At 43.0% G+C, this 21,372-nt stretch overlaps 1 protein-coding gene across 1 annotated transcript in view; it reads right to left on the bottom strand.

Moving 5' to 3' along the window:
* LOC126291637 (juvenile hormone esterase-like) overlaps positions 1-21,372 on the bottom strand; it is a 156,306-nt gene that overhangs the window by 95,864 nt on the left and 39,070 nt on the right. The gene's annotated exons all lie outside the window — the stretch shown is intronic.

Below are 21,372 nucleotides of genomic sequence, written 5' to 3'. Positions count from 1 at the left end.
TGTAGGCGGAGCTTAAGGTTAACATTGAGACCCTGATTGGTCAGATGAAAACATAGCCAGATAGTTTTTTTAAACTAACTTCGGTAAATTGTAGAAAGGAGAAGTTAGAGGAGAGTTGGTTCCGAGACGGCGAGCTGGATGGCTGCTGCGCCGGCCGCTGCCGCCCTGACGCTGCCTAAACACCGACAAGGTAATGAACGCACGCGATGCCGCATTTTTGAGCGCATAAGGCTTCACTCAGAACTGCAGAAGACTCATCTGTTACACCCCTTTTTTCCGTAATACTAGTATCGATCGTTAATTAAAACTCATGGTGTTCACATTTGCCACTTGAAGAACAGATCTGAAACGCGATGATTTTTCCTTTATATAGTTATTGAGAAGCCACATCAGCCACTGTAATTTACGACAAGTTAGATAAGTAATTAAAGATAATCGAGGGTCACTGTAGACCATTTTGATAGTTTTCTCTGTTGTGAAACTTAAATTTAACCTAGATTATATATGTGATATGGCATAGGTCATCCTTCGATCGATTGTAGAACTTGGAAACCCATTTAGGGAATATTCGTTCACATTTTTGTTGAACGCAGTTGGTTTTTACCATCCTGTATTAAAACATTTCCTTTTATCAATAGTGAAATTTATAAACGATGTTTTGTGAGTAGAATAAAATTTCCAATGGTAAACTTAACTGCTTTTCGACGTTATTTTACCAGCTAACTAAAAATAGGAAAGCCTTGAACCCTTTCCACTAAATTTAGTTAGTATTAAGATTCTTTTACAGGGAGTGCAGTGGAGCTGAAGCTGAGATCATTTAGTATTTGGTTATATCATCGCTAGTCTCACTGAACTCTTCTGAATTCTACATGTCATGTGTGGTCTGGCGTCTCCTTACCAGCAACAGGTCCCAGGTTCAAACTAGTTAATTCCCTAAAAAACACGCTCAGAGCGTCGTTGCGCGAAAGTGGTAGGGAGACACGATATAGAACAAACAGACACCACCATGAATGTTTAGAAGATGAGGAAAGTTTCCAACCAATTTCTCATACACAAACAGCAGTTGACCGGCGTTGCCTGGTGAAAGGCGTAGCATCACGTTTCCGACTTTGATAAACGTCGGATTGTAGCCTACCGCAATTGCGGTTTATCGTATCGCGACATTAGTGCTCGCGTTGGTCGAGATCCATTGATTGTTAGCAGAATATGGAATCGGTGGGTTCAGGAGGGTAATACGGAACGCCGTGCTGGATCCCAACGGCCTCGTATCACTAGCAGTCGAGATGACAGGCATCTTATCCGCATGGCTGTGACGAATCGTGCAGCCACGTCTCGATCCCTGACTCAACAGATGAGGAGGTTTGCTGGACAACAACCATCTGCACGAACAGTTCGACGACGTTTGCAGCAGCATGGCCTATCAGCTCGGAGACCATGGCTGTGGTTACCCTTGACGCTGCATCACTGACAGGAGTGCCTACGATGGTGTACTCAACCAGGAACCTGGGTGCAAGACGTCCATTTTTCGGAAGAATCCCGGTTCTGTTTACAGCAACACGATGGTTGCATCCGTGTTTGGCGACATCGCGGGGAAAGCACATTGGAAGCGTGTATTCATCATCGCCATACTGGCGTATCACCCGGCGTGATGGTATGGGGTCTCATTGGTTACAAGTCTCGGTCACCTCTTGTTCGCATTGACGGCACTTTGAACAGTGGACGTTATATTTCGGATGTGTTACGACCCGTGGCTCTACCCTTAATTCGATCCCTGCGAAATCCTGCATTTCAGCAGGATAATGCACGACCGCATGTTGCAGGCCCTGTACGGGCCTTTTTGGATACAGAAAATATTCGACTTCTGCCCTGGCCAGCACATTCTCCAGATCTCTCACCAAGTGAAAACGTGGCCGAGCAACTGGCTCGTCACAATACGCCAATCACTGCTCTTGATGAACTGTGATATCGTGTTGAAGCTGCATGACAGCTGTACCTGTACACGCCATCCAGAATGTATGCACCCAAATTGCGCGAAAATGTAATCACATGTCAGTTCTAGTATAATATATTGGTTTATTGAATACCCGTTTACCATCTGCATTTCTTCAGTGTGCCAATTTTAGCATTACCATATTGTTGTCTGAGCGTTTGTCGTTTCAGCCGGCATCCAGCCATGCCTACGTGAGGATTCTGTCGTTTCCAATTACTTCACAGTAAATGTTTTACACTGAGGTACACTGTTAGCATGAACGACGTAAAAGTAGATATCTTAGGTGTTGCGAGACAACTCAAATCACTTCAGAATGGAAGTCTTCCGGTCCAGATAGTATACCAATCAGGTTCCTTTCACAGTATGCAGTCACAATAGCGCCTTTCCTAGCAATCATTTACAACCGCTCACTCGACGAACGGTCTGTTCCTAAAGACTGTAAAGTAGCACAGGACATACCAATATTCAAGAAAGGAAACAGGAGTAACCCATCGAATTACAGACCCATATCACTGACCTCAACCTGCAGTAAGATTTTGGAACATACACTGTATCCGAACATTATGAATCACCTTGAAGAAAATGACTTACTGATACATAACCGACACGGATTCGTAGTGATAACGTTCTTGTGCAACACAGCTAGCTATTTATTCCCATGAAGTAATGAGTGCTGTCGACAAGGGATCTCAGATCGATTCCATATTCCTAGATTTCCAGAAGGCTTTTGATACCGTTCCTCACAAGCGACTGTTAATCAATTTCCGTGTATATGGAGTATCGTCTCAGTTGTGTGACTGGATTTGTGATTTCCTCTCAGAGAGGTCACAGTTCGTAGTGATGGACGGTAAATCATCGAGTAGAACAGAGATCATATCTGGCGTTCCGCAAGGCAGTGTCATAGGCCCTCTGCTGTTCCTGATTTATATAAATGATCTAGGTGATGATCTGAGCAGCCCCCTTATAGTGTGTGCAGATGACTCTGTAATTTACCGTCTAGTAAAATCATCAGACGATCAATTCCAATTACAAAATGATCTAGAGAGAATTTCGGTATGGTGCGAAAAGTGGCAATTGGCGCTAAACAAAGAAAAGTGCGAGGTCATCCACATGGGTACTAAAAGAAATCTGATGAATTTTGGGTATGCGATAAATCGCACAAATCTAAGGACGGTCAATTCGACTAAATAACTAGGAATTACAAGTATGAGCAACTGAAGGTGTAAAGACTACATAGATAACACTGTCGGGAAGGCGAAATAAAAGACTGCGCTTTGTTCACAGAACACTTAGAAGATGCGACAAACCTACTTAAGAGACAGCCTACATTACACTTGTCCGTCCTCTGCTGGAATATTGCTGCTCGGTGTGGGATCCTTACGAGGTAGGATTGATGGAGGGCCGACCGCGGTGGTCTCACGGTTCTAGGCGCTCAGCCCGGAACCGCGTGACTGCTACGGTCGCAGGTTCGAATCCTGCCTCGGGCATGGATGTTTGTGATGTCCTTAGGTTAGTTAGGTTTAAGTAGTTCTAAGTTCTAGGGGACTGATGACCACAGATGTTAAGTCCCATAGTGCTCAGAGCCATTTGAGCCATTTGAACCATTGAAGGAGGACATTGAGAAATTGAACGCGGAATCGTAGCTACAGCTACCCGCATGGGTCATTCCAAAATTCGGGCATTACCTCTCAGCATGGACAACAGTGACTGATAGCAGCAGCATATGCGTATAGTTGCCAGAGCTAACAAACTACCAACACTGCGTGAAATAACAGTAGAAATTAGTGTGGGACAAACGACCAACGTATCACTCGTCGTTAATAGGCTATGGCAGCAGATGACCGACGTGAGTCCCTTCGCTAACAGCACGACATCGCCTGCGGTGCCTCTCCTGTACTTGTGACCATATCAGTTGGACCCTAGACAACTGTAAAACTGGGTCTGGACAGATGACGCCGATTTCAATTGGTAAGAGTTGACGGTAGGGTTCGAGTATGGCACAGACAGAGCCCACGAAGCCATAGAACCAGATGTCAACATGGCAAGCTGGTGGTGGCTCCATAATAGTGTTGACTGTGTTCACGTGGAATGGATTGGAGCCTCTGGTCTAACTGACCCGATCATTCACTGGAAATTGCTACGTTTGGCTCATTGGAGACTATTTTCAGGCATTCATGGACTTCATGTTCCCAAACAACGATGGAATTTTTATGGATGACAATGTAGCATGTCACTGGGCCACAACTGTTTGCGACTGGTTTCAGGAACATTCAGGACAATCTGAGCGAATGGTTTGGCCACGCAGATCGCTCATCATGAATCCCATCGAACATTTTTGCGACACACTCGGGAGGTCAGTTGCTGCACTAAATCCTCCACCGTCAACATTTTCACAATTATGGACGATTATACAGGCAGCAAGGCTCAGTATTTCTGCAGGTGTCTCTCATCGACTTGTTGAGTCAACGCCACGTGGGTTCGCCGCACTACGTCAGGCAAAACACAGTCCGACACGATATTAGGAGATATCGCAGGATTTTGTCTCCTCAATGTAAATATGTTCCGCAACTGATAATGTCATTCAATAATACGTTTATGCTGTGAAAAAACCATAAACGTACTGGAATTGAGTGGAAATCGTGTGAAGTGAATGGAAATAACGTAATCAGTGAAGGTGGAGCGCGCTAGTGTTGAATTAAGTTTAAAAGTGGCCGAACGTATGTTAATGATGAAGAGCGAGGTGGTCGACCAAGCAATATGACCGATGAACTGGTCGCAAAAGTCAATGCAGCTCTCCATGCTACTCTATCCTGTGCAAGCTTCTTCATCTCGCAGTACCTACTGCAGCCTACATCCTGCTGTATCTGCTTACTGTATTCGTCTCTTGGTCTCCCTCTACGACTTTTACCCTCCACACTGCCCTCCAATACTAGATTGGTGATCCCTTGATGCCTCAGAACATGTCCTACCAACCGATCCCTTCTTCTAGCCAAGTTGTGCCACAAACTCCTCTTCTCCCCCATTCTATTCAATACCTCCTCATTAGTTATGTGATCTACCCATCTAATCTTCAGCATTCTTCTGTAGCACCACATTTCTAAAGCTTCTATTCTCTTCTTGTCCAAGCTACTTATCGTCCATGTTTCACTTCCGTAAATGGCTACACTCCATACAAATACTTTCAGAAACGACTTCCTGACACTTAAATCTATACTCGATGTTAACAAATTTCTCTTCTTCAGAAACGCTTTCCTTGCCATTGCCAGTCTACATTTTACATCCTCTCTACTTCTACCATCATCAGTTATTTTGCTCCCCAAATAGCAAAACTCGTCTACTACTTTAAGTGTCTCATTTCCTAATGTAATTCCCTCAGCATCACCCGACTTAATTCGACTACATTCGATTATCCTCGTTTTGCTTTTGTTGATGTACACCTTATATCCTCCCTTCAAGACCCTGTCCATTTCGTACAACTGCTCTTCCAAGTTCTTTGCTGTCTCTGACGAATTACAACGTCATCGGCCAACCTGAAAGTTTTTATTTCTTCTTCATGGATTTTAATACCTACTCCCGGCTGTGACTCATTAAAGTGATAGTTCGGTAATTTTCACATCTGTCAACACCGCGCAGGAGTAGACTACCGCAAATTTTGTGCAAGATTGGTATAAAACTATTGAGAGAGACCACGAGAACTTACGAATGGCCGCATCATTGACATTTATGGATTATTTCGTTAAAGATCGTGACGCATTGCGTGATCGAATAGTAACTGTAGACGAGTCTTGGGTCAAACATGTCAACTGCGAGACCGGATTTCAGTCTATGCAGAAGGGGCACGTAACGTCCCCCTTCCTAATCGGCCTGCTGGACTGCGATATAAGTGACAGTGGTCACGTATGCCTATTGACGTTTTACAGTGAGTAAGGCTATCGTTGCCGAAGGGAAATAATGCTGGTTAGTAGGAGGAAAGTGTACAACAGACCCTCCTCAAGGAAGACTCTATTCTAAACCTAAACGAAACATTGATAGTTTTGAAATTGGTGGAATTTAGTGCAATCGCTCACGAAGCACACAGTGTGGAAAACGGTACCACGTAATGTATTTAATACATAAAATACTGATAATACAAAAATACTGATTATGAAAAAAGGGATGATAAAAGGTCGCCAGCATACCAGGGCAGTGAATATCCAGGATCTTAAGAAAGGTAATGGCAAAAAAAAAGACCAAGTAGATAATCACTGGCGCGGTAACAGAAGGTTGTCACAGCACAACAGTCCCCGAGAAAATAAATGAAGCAGAAAGCACTGAGTTACTTAATCTGAAATACTAAATTTTGAAAGCTAAGTTAAATAAAGTTGCTCATTAAATAAATGACTGACTGTAACTCAACCTCTATTATGAAAAAATGACTTTCGGTAGCCTAAGCATAACGTACATTTGGAAAAAGGCAGACAATTTACTTTTAATTACTGAAAGATTGAACCCAATTTACTATAAGCAAATGAGCAACTGATATGCTTTTAACAAACAACAATACGGTACTTACCACGCCAGCAGAAGTCTCTTACTAAGCTAAATACAGACTAATTGAAATTGTGCACTCTTAATTTGTGCTGCATCTTTATTTATTAGTTTTGCCATTGAAATTTTACGTTATTTTAAGTGAGTGAAGTTAATACTCAAAACTATAAGTTCGTTGAGCCTATCTTATGCTAGACAAAAATTAACAGTAACTGAGGCAGAAAATTTTAACTGAAACTCGTCATTAGCACAAAAAAAAACCTGGTAGTAAGCAGTAAATCATTTTTCATATTTTTACGACTCTGTGATTGCACGGAAAGTGAAGGGACCCTGCTTGGTACTAATGTTTCAGCACAATGACAACATAGGTACTCTACAAGTCTTAATCATTGCAGGTTACTATTGACAAAAATTATTAAAGTTTGTGAATGAAATGATACTGGGCAATGGCTCCACAATATTAGTTATATTTTGTCACTTAACGGCAACCAGTAAAGGAATCAAAAGAAAAATCTGGGGCAGGAATTAAAATCCATGGAGAAGAAAAACAAAAACTTTGAGGTTTGCCGATGACATTGTAATTCTGTCAGAGCCAGCAAAGGACCGGGAAGAGCAGCTGAACAGAAGGGATAGCGGCTTGAAAGGAGGATATATGAACATCAACAAAAGCTGAGGGAATTAGCGTAGGAAATGAGACATTAAAATAGTAAATGAGTTTTGCTATTTGGGAAGCAAAATAACTGATGATTGTCGAAGGAGGGAGGATATAAAATGTAGACTGGCTATGGCAAGGGTTGTGTTGATTTGGGGGGAGACCAAATTGCGAGGTCATCGGTCTCATCGGATTCGGGAAGGAAGTCGGCCGTGTCCTTTCAAAGGAACCATTCTGGTATTTGCCTGAAGCGATGTAGGGAAATCACGGAAAACCTAAATCAGGATGACCCGATGTAGGGTTGAACCGTCGTCCTCCCGAATGCGAGTCCAGTGTGCTAACCACTGCGCCACCTCGCTCGGTGGCTATGGCAAGGAAAGGGTTTCTGATTGAGAGAAATTTGTTATCATCGAGTATAGATTAAAGCGTCAGTCTTTTCTGAAAGTATTTGTGAGGAGGTTAGCCATATACAGAAGTGAAACATGGATGATAATTAGTTTAGACAAGAAGAGAATATAAGCTTTCGAAATGTGGTCTTACAGAAGAATGCTGAAGATTAGGTGGGTAGATCACGTAACTAATGAGCGGTTCGTAGAACATCAAGGGGTCACCAATTCAGCATTGGAGGGTAAAAATCGTAGAGGGAGACCAAGAGATGAATATACTAAGCAGGTGCAGAAGGATGTAGGACGTAATAGTTATTCGGAGATGAAGAGGCATGCACAGGATGGAGCAGCGTGGAGAGCAGCATCAAAACAGTCTCTGGACTGAAGAACACAACAAGAACTGTGCGGACGAAGAAGAGTGCAGCCGACGACAGTGCTAAGCGACTGCTGTTGTTGCTGCCGGTTGAGTACCACAAGTCGTCTCCAGAGCCACTGCTGATTATGGGACAGGCAATAGTTAGAATTTCTCCGCCTGTGCTTTCCGACGGGGCTCTCAATACTCGTGGGTTAACAAAGTAGGTGTGCCTACAGCGGAACGATCACAGCTGCACACCGCGTCTGCAGGAGCGCCCAACAAACACTTCCGCGCTCTTTCATCACTCAAGCTGCTCTGCTTACTCTATGCTCGCATCGTGACAGACAGCCTCCATGTGCAAAGATAAACAACGGCACAGCAACTGCCATTTCGTCGTTGCAATCGATACATTAAAGTTCCCTTGACTATTACCCTCCGATTTACAATATTTTCGTTGTAATTACAATCAATAAATAAATAAGAACACTCTAACATCCTTTACATATTAAGTGTAGTTTCCGTAATAAAGCGTGCAGATTCAGAATTAGCAATATATACAAGTGATTAACGGATATTAAACGGCGAAAATTATTGGATGCTACAGAAGGTATTTTATCTACGTTTTTGGTGTTACAGGTACAATAATTCCCCCCCCCCCCCCCAAAAAAAAAACCAAGAAAATGCTTGCATACGTAGATTTCTAGGAAAATTATGGCGACTGTTTTTTGAGACAAGGTAAGGTGAGCTACTTGTCGATTTTCTTGAGTGTGGCACAACAATAAACTCTGCCACGTACTGTCGAACTTTGGAAAAGTTAAGAAGACCAATTCAGAACAAGAGTAAAGTTGAGATCAAACCATTTGTTCTTGTAAGACAACATTCGACCACACAATAAAAGTCGGACTCGAGAAGCACTCTTTGCTTTCAAGTGGGAGGTTTTTTCCTCATCCACCATACAGTCTGGATCTTGCACACGGTGACTAACATCTCTTTCCAACGACGAAGACCTGGTGGAAGACATCGGAAGTTCACTGAGGCTTTTAGCAGATGATGCTGTGGTGTATCGAGAGGTTGCAACAATGGAAAATTGTACTGAAATGCAGGAGGATCTGAAGCGAATTGCCACATGGTGCAGGGAATGGCAATTGAATCTCAATGTAGACATGTGTAATGTGCTGCGAATACATAGAAAGATAGGTCCCTTATCATTTAGCTACAAAATAGCAGGTCAGCAACTGGAAGCAGTTAATTCCATAAATTATCTGGGAGTACGCATTAGGAGTGATTTAAAATGGAATGATCATATAAAGTTGATCGTCGGTAAAGCAGATGCCAGACTGAGATTCATTGGAAGAATCCTAAGGAAATGCAATCCGACAACAAAGGAAGTAGGATACAGTACGCTTGTTCGCCCAATGCTTGAATACTGCTCAGCAGTGTGGGATCCGCACCAGGTAGGGTTGATAGAAGAGATAGAGAAGATCCAACGGAGAGCAGCGCGCTTCGTTACAGGATCATTTAGTAATTGCGAAAGCGTTACGGAGATGATAGATAAACTCCAGTGGAAGACTCTGCAGGAGAGACGCTCAGTAGCTCGGTACGGGCTTTTGTTAAAGTTTCGAGAACATACCTTCACCGAAGAGTCAAGCAGTATTTTGCTCCCTCCTACGTATATCTCGCGAAGAGACCATGAGGATAAAATCAGGGAGATTAGAGCTCACACAGAAGCATACCGACAATCCTGCTTTCCACGTACAATACGAGACTGGAATAGAAGGGAGAACCGATAGAGGTACTAGGGTACCCTCCGCCACACACCGTCAGGTGGCTTGCGGAGTATGGATGCAGATGTAGATGTAGATGGTGAAGCGGCGCTTTGACGATAACGCAGAACTGCGGGACGTTGCGTGACTGATTGAAGTCCAGGTCGCAGAGTTTTGTGACAAGCGAATTTCCAAGCCCATTCGCCGCTTTCATATGAGCCTAAATTTGATTGGAGGCTATGTTCAAAAGTAGTGTTTAAGTGTCGGTTTCAAATGAAAAAAAATATTTTCCTGTACTTTTTTGATACCCAAACGTTGTCTACTTTGTGGATAGCCGGCTCGAGTTTACCAACGCTCCGGTAGTCTTAATAATCTGTCACAGTTGCACCAACCTAGAAATGAAATGATAATGAGACACAGAAATGGATCTGTCACGTAACGGACTTATTAATCGGAAAGATTTGGTCCTCGCCAGTGTGTCATGGCTGTCGATTCTTACAAATTAATTAAGGGTTATTAGCTGGAGGGAGTCAACCATCTACTGAATTGAATTGGCTTACTCCAAATTAAACCAAAGTTTATTCGCTCTTGATGAACACACACGTGATAAAATGGAAAGACTACACATCTACTTCAATAGTAATAATACACTGGTGTCCACAATCAAAGCAGCAAAAGGAAATTTTGGGGTGGCATTTAGTTTGCCACAAAACAGGATAAACAGGTGATAGCAAAGTAGAAAAAATGCAAAAATTTGAGAACGGAAACTAGAGCATGCGTAGCGGTAGACCAAAATGTTCTTCGTTTATTCCAACTTGACAGATTTGCACACATATTCTGAGAACTGGTTAGTGTGCTCAGTATGGGGTGTGACCACCTCTGGCATCAATACAGGCGTGACAGCGATGGGGCGTGCTGTGAGTGACGTCATCAGCCTCCTATTCAGACAGTAACGCCCATTCTGCGTGCAAAGCTTCTCGCGGTCTTGGAGACTGGTTGGTGGATGCTGACGCGATGCAAGCCGTCTCCCTAGTGCATCCCAGACATGCTCTATGAGTTTGAAGTCGGGAGAGCGAGCAGGCCTCGCCATGCGTGCAATAAGTTCCGTTTCCAAAGAACCTCGTCCTCTATGAGGTCGAGCATTATCGCCCATCAATACAACGCCTAGGTCCACAGATTTTGATGTTCTTCAAATATGTTGTAGAGGCACCTACACTGAGTACCTGGTTATTCGGTTTTTAGCGACAGCCGGTGGTTTTTGAGAAAATCGATTTTGAAGTTCATTGCGTGCTTTGTATACCCGAACATTACACATATTCGGAGCAAGTCAGCGTAGCGCAGCGGTAAAGGTTCACGGCTACCGCCTTGGAGATACGGTGTTCGATTCCTGCTCCCACATGTTTTTTTTAATCTATGAAAGTTCCGTCTGGAAAATTTGGTCCTAAATATCAAAAACGAGTAAACGAATTAACCGGGAAATATAGAAATGTAGTCGTGTCCTGCACTAAATCCGGTAAGGTCACGAAACTGGTGCACGAAGAATTTCTGCGTTCTGTAATTCTTCCGTACGTGGGACAGAATAATTTTTTGTACAGTATCCATTCGTGGAGAGGGCAAACCGCTTCGACTTCATACGATCAAATATTCTCTCTTGAGAGGAAAGCGAGCACCTGCAGCCTAAAAGTGGTCCCACCAAAGTGCACTCCTAATTGCCAGCCCTGCGATTTTTATTTTTACCGACAGGTGAAAATCTTCACGAAAATTATTCACAATGCTCCCGACTTGATGAAAGACAGTAGAGAGATCGCTTCTAGGGAAGATTCGATAAAATTACATTCGCTAATCCTACATCAGATCAGCGCACCTAATTTTGAAAGGACGATCAGATACGCATGGTTCGCATAGAAATTAGCTGATGAAAGAGAAATATTTTTTAATGCAAAATAATTGTGTTTCCCGGTATCGCTATTGTAGAAACCGTGCGCCTATAAGACGGTTGCTTTCATAAAATGTGCGTGGCGCTTCGGTTGTTTCTATGATGAGTATCATCCAGAATATTGTTCTGGCACTACATGCAATGTGGGTGATGAAAAATAAGATTTTGTAATATGAACATGAAGCATGGACCTTGCCGTTGGTGGGGAAGCTTGCGTGTCTCAGCGATACAGATAGCCGTACCGCAGGCGCAACCACAACGGAGGGGTATCTGTTGAGAGGCCAGACAAACGTGTGGTTCCTGAAGAGAGGCAGCAGCCTTTTCAGTAGTTGCAGGGGCAACAGTCTGGATGATTGACTGATCTGGCCCTGTAACAATAACCAAAACGGCCTTGCTGTGCTGGTACTGCGAACGGCTGAAAGCAAGGGGAAACTACGGTCGTAATTTTTCCCGAGGGTATGCAGCTTTACTGTATGGTTAAAAGATGATGGCGTCCTCTTGGGTAAAATATTCCGGAGGTAAAATAGTCCCCCATTCGGATCTCCGGGCAGGGACTACTCACGAGGATGTCGTTATCAGGAGAAAGAAAACTGGCGTTCTACGGATCGCAGCGTGGAATGTCAGATCCCTTAATCGGACAGGTAAGTTAGGAAATTTAAAAAGGGAAATGGATAGGCTGAAGTTAGATATAGTCGGAATTAGTGAAGTTCGGTGGCAGGAGGAACAAGACTTCTGGTCACGTGAATACAGGGTTCTAAATACAAAATCAAATAGTGGTAATGCAGGAGTAGGTACAATAATGAATTAAAAAAATACGAGACTTCTGGTCACGTGAATACAGGGTTCTAAATACAAAATCAAATAGTGGTAATGCAGGAGTAGGTACAATAATGAATAAAAAAAATACGAGAGCGGGTAAGCTACTACAAACAGCATAGTGAACGCATTATAGTGACCAAGATAGACACGAAGTCCAAGCCTACCACAGTAGTACAAGTTTAGATGCCAACTAGCTACGCAGATGACGAAGAGATTGATGAAATATATGATGAGATAAAAGAAATTATTCACATAGTGAAGGGAGACAAAAATTTAATAGTCATGGGTGGAATTCGGTAGTAGGAAAATGGAGAGAAGGAGACGTAGTAGGTGAATATGGATTGGGGCTAAGAAATGAAAGAGGAAGCCGCCTGGTAGAATTTTGAACAGAGCACAACTTAATCATAGCTAACACTTGGTTCAAGAATCATAAAAGAATGTTGGTCACATGGAAGAGGCCTGGAGATATTCCAGGGTTTCAGATAGGTTATATAATGGTAAGACAGAGACTTAGGTACCAGGTTTTAAATTGTAAGACATTTCCAGAGGCAGATGTGGACTCTGACCACGATCTATTGGTTATGAACTGTAGATTAATACTGAAGAAACTGCAAAAAGGTGGGAATTTAAGGAGATAGGATCTGGATAAACTGACAGAGCCAGAGGTTGTATAGAGTTTCTTGGAGAACATTAGGCAACGATTGACAGGGGTGGGGGAAAGACATACAGTAGAAGAAGAATGGGTAGCTTTGAAAGATGAAATAGTGAACGCAGCAGAGGATCAAATAGGTAAAAAGACGAGGGCTAATAGAAATCCCTGGATAACAGAAGATATATTGAATTTAATTGAAGAAAGGAGAAACTATGAAAATGCAGTGAATGAAGCAGGCAAAAAGGAAATTAGATTGACAGGAATTGCAAAATCGCTAAGCAGGGATCGCTAGAGGACAAATGTAAGGATGTAGAGGCATATAACTGTAGGGGGTAAGATAGATACTTGCTACAGGAAAATTAAAGAGACCTTTGGAGAAAAGAGAACCACTTGTATGAAATCAAGAGCTCAGATGGAAACCCAGTTAGATCTACTGACTGCCTTGGGAGAACCAGTCATGACAAAACTCTACCAAATGGTGAACAAGATGTATGAGACAGGCGAAATACCCTCAGTTTTCAAGAAGAATATAATAATTCCAATCCCAAGGAAAGCAGGTGTTGTCAGATGTGAAAATTACCAAACTATCAGTTTAATAAGCCACAGCTGCAAAATACTAACGCGAATTCTTTACAGAGGAATGGAAAAACTGGTAGAAGCAGACCTCGGGGAAGATCAGTTTGGATTCCGTAGAAATGTTATAACACGTGAGGTAATACTGACTCTACGACTTATCTTAGAAAATAAATTAAGAAAAGGCAAACCTAAGTTTCTAGCATTTGTAGACTTAGAGAAAGCTTTTGACAATGTTGACTTGAATACTCTCTTTCAAATTCTGAAGGTGGCAGGGGTGAAATACAGGGAGCGAAAGGCTATTTGCAATTTGTACAGAAACCAGATGGCAGTTACAAAAGTCGAGGGGTATGAGAGGAAGGCAGTGGTTGGGAAGGGAGTGAGACAGGGTTGTAGCCTCTCCTCGATGTTATTCAATCTGTATATTGAGGAAGCAGTGAAGGAAACAAAAGAAAAATTCGGAGTAGGAATTAAAATCCATGGAGAAGAAATAAAAACTTTGAGGTTCACCGATGACATTGTAATTCTGTCAGAGACAGCAAATGACCTGAAAGAGCAGCTGAACGGAATAGACAGTGCCTTGAAAGGAGGGTATAAGATGAACTTGGGTGATGCTGAGGGTATCAGATTAGGAAATGAGACACTTAAAATAGTAAAGGAGTTTTGCTATTTGAAGAGAAAAATAACTGATGATGGTCGAAGTAGAGAGGATATAACATGCAGACTGACCATGGCAAAGAAAGCGTTTCTGAAGAAGAGAAATTTGTTAAATTGGAGTATAGATTTAACTGTCAGAACATCGTTTCTGAAAGTATTTATTGAAGTGTAGCCATGTATGGAAGTGAAACGTGGACATTAAATAGTTAAGACATAAAGAGAATAGAAGCTTTCGAAATGTGGTGCTACAGAAGAATGCTTCAGATTAGACGGGTAGATCACATAATTAGTGAAGAAGTATTAAATAGAATTAGGTAGAAGAGAAATTTGTAGCACATCTTGACTAGGAGAAGGGATCGGTTGGTAGGACATGTTTTGAGGCATCAGGGGATCACAAATTTTTCATTGGAGCGCAGCGTGGAGGGAGACCAAGAGATGAATACACTAAGCAGATACAGAAGGATATACATTGCAGTGAGTACTGGGAGATGATGAATCTTGCACTAGATAGAGTAGCATGGAGAGCTGCATCAAACCAGTCTCAGGACTGAAGGCCATATCAACCACAAGAAGAACAATATTGTATGACAGAAAAAATCAATAACTGGGTCCATCTTTATCATTTCGCAAACCTTACGCTGTTTGTTGATATTCTTTGAAATAAAACTGACAAATTCGATTTTGAAAAAAAGAAAAAAAAAGATCCAGAATAAAACAGAACGAAAGTACATAAGCAGTATTAGAACATGGAACCTCCAGCGCAATAGCTGTGAATGTTTCCGCTGCGCTACGTTGACTTTTTTGGAATATAAGTAAAGTTACAGGTATATAAATCGCGCAATGAACTTCAAAATAGGTTTTTCTCAAAAACCATGACCCGTAGCTAAAACGTGGGACAGCCAGGGTCAGTGCCTCTACAACATATTTGAAGCGCATCAAAATCCGTGATTTACAGGATGGAGGAACCCCTTGGTAGTGACTCCATATTTGAAATCATTGGCATTTTCTATGACATCAACACGTATCAAACGATATGAGCGTCATAGGGATTTATTGGCAGACTGAAATAATGGCAATGATATATAAAACATGTCGGTGCAATTCTGATTGACGTATTCCCGCTAGAGTGCGGCACTCATAATGGCCATCCAGTGGTGGCGCTCTGGCCTGTCTCTGAACAGTGACCAGATGGGGTATCTGGAGAACCCACTGGCCTGATCGACTATCCAGCACCCTCTGTGTCGAGGTAGGTCAAGACAGCACGGGAAATATGTGTCTTTTTGGAAGATAACGTAACAAAGACTGAACGGTCCATACAATAGCTTCTTCGTGGTTTTGCGTATCATTCTGGCACCTCAAATCTGGGCGCAAACTGTCAACTACATAAATAAAAGACTGAGCATCTGCGTGTGCCTCTAGTGGCCATAATGTACACTACTGGCCAATGAAATTGCTACACCACGAAGATAACGTGCTACAGACGCGAAATTTAACCGACTGGAAGAAGATGCTGTGATATGCAAATGATTAGCTTTTCAGAACATTCACACACGGTTGGAGCCCGTTCCGATATCCACAACGTGCTGACATGAGGAAAGTTTCCAACCCATTTCTCATACACAAACAGCAGTTGACCGGCGTTGCCTGGTGAAAGGCGTAGCATCACGTTTCCGACTTTGATAAAGGTCGGATTGTAGCCCATCGCGACTGTGGTTTATCGTATCGCGAAAATGCTGCTCGCGTTGGTCAAGATGCAATGACTGTTAGCACAATATGGAATCGCTGGGTTCAGAACCGATCGCGGTCCTCTGGTTTGGAGCCGAATGGAAGGCTTAAACCAGAGGCTCAGACGATTCTGCGGAGAGCTGGGGTGCAAATTTCTCGACCTCCGCTGTCGGGTGGAGAAATGTAGGGTCCCCCTGAATAGGTCAGGCGTGCACTACACGCCGGAAGCGGCTACAAGGGTAGCGGAGTACGTGTGGAGTGCACATGTGGGTTTTTAGGTTAGATAATTCCCTCCCTAGGCCCGACAAGACGCTTCCTGAGGCGCGGCAAGCTAGTAGTAGGCAAAACGCAACAGGGAATAACAATATTGATGTGCTAATAGTAAACTCCAGGAGCGTCTATAGAAAGGTCCCAGAACTGCTCTCATTAATAAACGGCCACAACGCCCATATAGTACTAGGGACAGAAAGTTGGCTAAAACCAGACGTAAACAGTAATTAAATCCTAAACTCAGATATTGGGATGTATGCAGCAGAGACAGGCTGGACAGTGAAGGGGGAGGCGTGTTTATACCGATAAGAAGTGCAATAGTATCGACGGAAATTGACGGAGATCCGAAATGTGAAATAATTTGGACGAAGGTCACGGTTAATGCTGGCTCAGACATGGTAATTGGATGTGTCTATAGGCCCCCAGGCTCAGCAGCTGTTGTGGCTGAACACCTGAAGGATAATTTGCAAAATATTTCGAGTAGATTTCCCCACCATGTTATAGTTCTGGGTGGAGATTTCAATTTTCCGGATATAGACTGGGAGACTCAAATGTTCATAACGGGTGGAAGGGACAAAGAATACAGTGAAATTTTTTTAAGTGCTTTATCTGAAAACTATGTTGAGCAGTTAAACAGAGAACCGACTCGTGGCGATAACATATTAGACCTCCTGGTGACAAACAGACCCGAAATATTTGAATCAGTTGACGCAGAACAGGGAATCAGCGATCATAAAGCGGTTACTGCATCGATGATTTCAGCCGTAAATAGAGATATTAAGAGTACTTGATGGCTCAACACAAAAGTTTTGTCTCGAGTACAGATAGTGTTGAAGATCAGTGGACAAAGTTCAAACCCATCGTACAATATGCGTTAGATGAGTATGTGCCAAGCAAGATCGTAAGAGATGGAAAAGAGCCACCGTGGTACAACAACCGAGTTAGAAAACTGGTGCGGAAGCAAAGGGAACTTCACAGCAAACATAAACATAGCCAAAGCGTTGCAGAGAAACAAAAATTACGCGAAGCGAAATTTAGTGTGAGGAGGGCTATGCGAGAGGCGTTCAGTGAATTCGAAAGTTAAGTTCTGTGTACTGACTTGGCAGAAAATCCTAAGAAATTTTGGTCCTATGTCAAAGCGGTAGGTGGATCAAAACAAAGTGTCCAGACACTCTGTGGCCAAAATGGTACTGAAACAGAGGATGACAGACTAAAGGCCGAAATAGTAAATGTCTTCTTCCAAAGCTGTTTCACAGAGGAAGACTGCACTGTAGTTGCTTCTCTAGATTGTCGCACAGATCACAAAATGGTAGATACCGAAATAGACGACAGAGGGATAGAGAAACAATTAAAATCGCTCGAACGAGGAAAGGCCGCTGGACCTGATGGGATACCGGTTCGATTTTATACAGAGTAAACGAAGGAACTTGTCCCCCTTCTTGCAGCGGTGTACTGTAGGTTTCTAGAAGAGCGAAGCGTTCCAAAGGATTGGAAAAGGGCACAGGTCATCCCCGTTTTCAAGAAGGGACGTCGAACAGATGTGAAGAACTATAGACCTATATCTCTACCGTCGATCAGTTGTAGAATTTTGGAACACGTATTATGTTCGAGTATAATGACTTGTCTGGAGACTAGAAATCTATTCTGTAGGAATCAGCATGGGTTTCGAAAAAGACGGTCGTGTGAAACCCAGCTCGCGCTATTCGTCCACGAGACTCAGGGGGCCATAGACACTGGTTCACAGGTAGATGTCGTGTTTCTTGACTTCCGCAAGGCGTTTGACACAGTTCCCCACAGTCGTTTAATGAACAAAATAAGAGCATACGGACTATCAGACCAATTGTGTGATTGGATTGAGGAGTTCCTAGATAACAGAACGCAGCATGTCATTCTCAATGGAGAGAAGTCTTTCAAAGTAAGAGTGATTCCAGGTGTGCCGCAGGGGAGCGTCGTAGGACCGTTGCTATTCACATTATACATAACTGACCTTGTGGGTGACTTCGGAAGTTCACTGAGGCTTTTTGTGGATGATGCTCTGGTATACCGAGAGGTTGTAACAACGGAAAGTTGTACTGAAATGCAAGAGGATCTGAAGCGAATTGCCGCATGGTGCAGGGAATGGCAATTGAATCTCAATGTAGACATGTGTAATGTGCTGCGAATACATAGAAAAATAGGTCCCTTATCATTTAGCTACAAAATAGCAGGTCAGCAACTGGAAGCAGTTAATTCCATAAATTATCTGGGAGTACGCATTAGGAGTGATTTAAAATGGAATTATCATATAAAGTTGATTGTCGGTAAAGCAGATGCCAGACTGATATTCATTGGAAGAATCCTAAGGAAATGCAATCCGACGACAAAGGAAGTAGGTTACAGTACGCTTGTTCGCCCACTGCTTGAATACTGCTCAACAGTGTAGGATCCGTACCAGATAGGGTTGATTGAAGTGATAGAGAATATCCAACGGAGAGCAGCGCGCTTCGTTACAGGATCATTTATTAATCGCGAAAGCGTTACGGAGGTGATAGATAAACTCCAGTGGAAGACTCTGCAGGAGAGACGCTCTGTATATCGGTACGGGCCTTTGTTAAAGTTTCGAGAACATACCTTCACCGAAGAGTCAAGCAGTATATTGCTCCCACCTACGTATATCTCGCGAAGAGACCATGAGGATAAAATCAGAGAGATTAGAGCCCACACAGAAGCATACCGACAATCCTTCTTTCCGCGAACAATACGAGACTGGAATAGAAGGGAGAACCGTTAGAGGTACTCAGGGTACCCTCCGCCACACACCGTCAGGTGGCTTGCGGAGTATGTATGTAGATGTAGATGTAATACGGAACGCCGTGCTGGATCCCAACGGCATCGTATCACTAGCAGTCGAGACGACAGGCATCTTATCCGCATGGCTGTAACGGATCGTGCAGCCACGTCTCGATCCCTGACTCAACAGATAAGGACGTTTGCTGGACAACAACCATCTGCACGAACAGTTCGACGACGTTTGCAGCAGCATGGCCTATCAGCTCGGAGACCATGGCTGCGGTTACCCTTGACGCTGCATCACTGACAGGAGTGCCTACGATGGTGTACTCAACCACGAACCTGGGTGCAAGACGTCCATTTTTCGGAAGAATCCCGGTTCTGTTTACAGCAACACGATGGTTGCATCCGTGTTTGGCGACATCAAGGCGGACGTACATTGGAAGCGTGTATTCGTCATCGCCATACTGGCGTATCGCCCGGTGCGATGGTATGGCGTGCCATTGGTTACACGTCTCGGTTACCTCTTGTTCGCATTGACGGCACTTTGAACAGTGGACGTTACATTTCAGATGTGTTACAAACCGTGGCTCTACCCATCATTCGATCCCTTCGAAACCCTACATTTCAGCAGGATAATGCACGACCGCATGTTGCAGGTCCTGTACGGGCCTTTCTGGATACAGAAAATGTTCGACTGCTGCCCTGGCCAGCACATTCTCCATATCTCTCACCAATTGAAAATGTGTGGTCAATGGTGGCCGAGCAACTAGCTCGTCACAATACGCCAGTCATTACTCCTGATGAACTGTGGTATCGTGTTGAAGCTGCATGGGCAGCTGTACCTGTAGACGCCATCCGAGCTCTGACTCAATGCCCAGGCGTATCAAGGTCGTTATTACGGCCAGAGGTGGTTGCTCTAGGTACTGATTTCTCACGATCTATGCACCCAAATTGTATGAAAATGTAATCACATGTTAGTTCTAGTATAATGTATTTGTCCAATGAATACCTGTTTATCATCTGCATTTTTTCTTGGAGTAGCAATTTTAGTGGCCAGTAGTGTATGTTATCTTTATTTCACTTCACCTCTCACAAAGATTTTTGATAATTATAGGCGCCCTTCACAGCAAAGAGGTTTCCGTCTGCCTTGGACGAGCCTCTTGTCCAGATTGGCACCACACAACACGGAGCTCTCTGTGAGGAACGGGACGTGTGGGTTCCAAAAGCAGTTCGCTCGGCAGTGTTCCGGGAGGCGTAAGACGGCTGACACTGACTACGTGCGAATGTGGCTACTCAAAGTTAATTCAATATCTTATTTTTGCAGATTTCTGCTCCAGTCAAAAGTAATGTCTTGCTGTGATGTTTCATTGCTCGTTGAGCGGTAGACGGAATTATTCTTGCTAGTTTCGGAGCAATATAAGAAGTTACACTTAGTCACACATGCAAGTTACTGTTATGCTCTATTTTTGTTCAGACATGTGGACGCGTGATGAATCTTCTCATCTCATTCTGATTGAGTTCGTTGTTGATGTTACCAGTGTAGTGTAAATGAACATATTGCTGAAACTTCGTTAATTTTGACTTCAGTTCTTAATCTAGCTTCCAATGTCTTTGTTATCGAAGCACGTGGTAAGAACGAGTATGAGAAATTGTGACGGTACGTCACATAAATATTGACATTTTTAGCGGTTGCAAATCGTAGTTCACGTATTTTATGAATATAATTAGGGTAAAAGATATAGTTAATATTCTAGAAACAACTGATATGCAGCGATAGCATCTTTATTTAATTTCTATGAAAATAAAAAAGGATCGAAAGAGACGCAATTGTACGGCCGAGAAGGAAGGACGTATTTCATGGAACACAGTGTTTTGTTTCGCTATACGGAAGGCAGCCATTGAGCGGTTACTCATATTTTATGTAAGTTATTCGTATTTATTGCTAAAACAAACTTGTTATTATTACAAAATGTTTTCTTTGAAATAGTTGTCACCTCAAATGCTCGCAGTGGCTAACTATTCTTCATAAGCATTTTTTCAGTAATTTGTGCTGCGAGAAGCCATTACGCGCCGAAGTATTAATTTATTTTTCGGTGTTGACAGTAACTGTAAATGCGAGAGATTTCGTTGTACGAACCTTTTAAAATTGCAACAGATAATTAATTTACGTTTAAGTTCATGTTTTTAAACTATACAGATTCCATGTGTTCAGTAAGTTTTGTCTTGGCCGCTCCACGGCAACAATCGAAACTCTCTGAAGCCTTGCTTTGCAGTCAATAAATAGAAATTAACAAA

The sequence above is a fragment of the Schistocerca gregaria genome, chromosome 9 (genome assembly GCF_023897955.1).
Source record: "Schistocerca gregaria isolate iqSchGreg1 chromosome 9, iqSchGreg1.2, whole genome shotgun sequence".
NCBI lineage: Eukaryota > Metazoa > Arthropoda > Insecta > Orthoptera > Acrididae > Schistocerca > Schistocerca gregaria.
The sequence above is the reverse complement of the archived record's forward strand: the minus strand, read 5'-3'. Positions and strand labels throughout refer to the sequence as shown.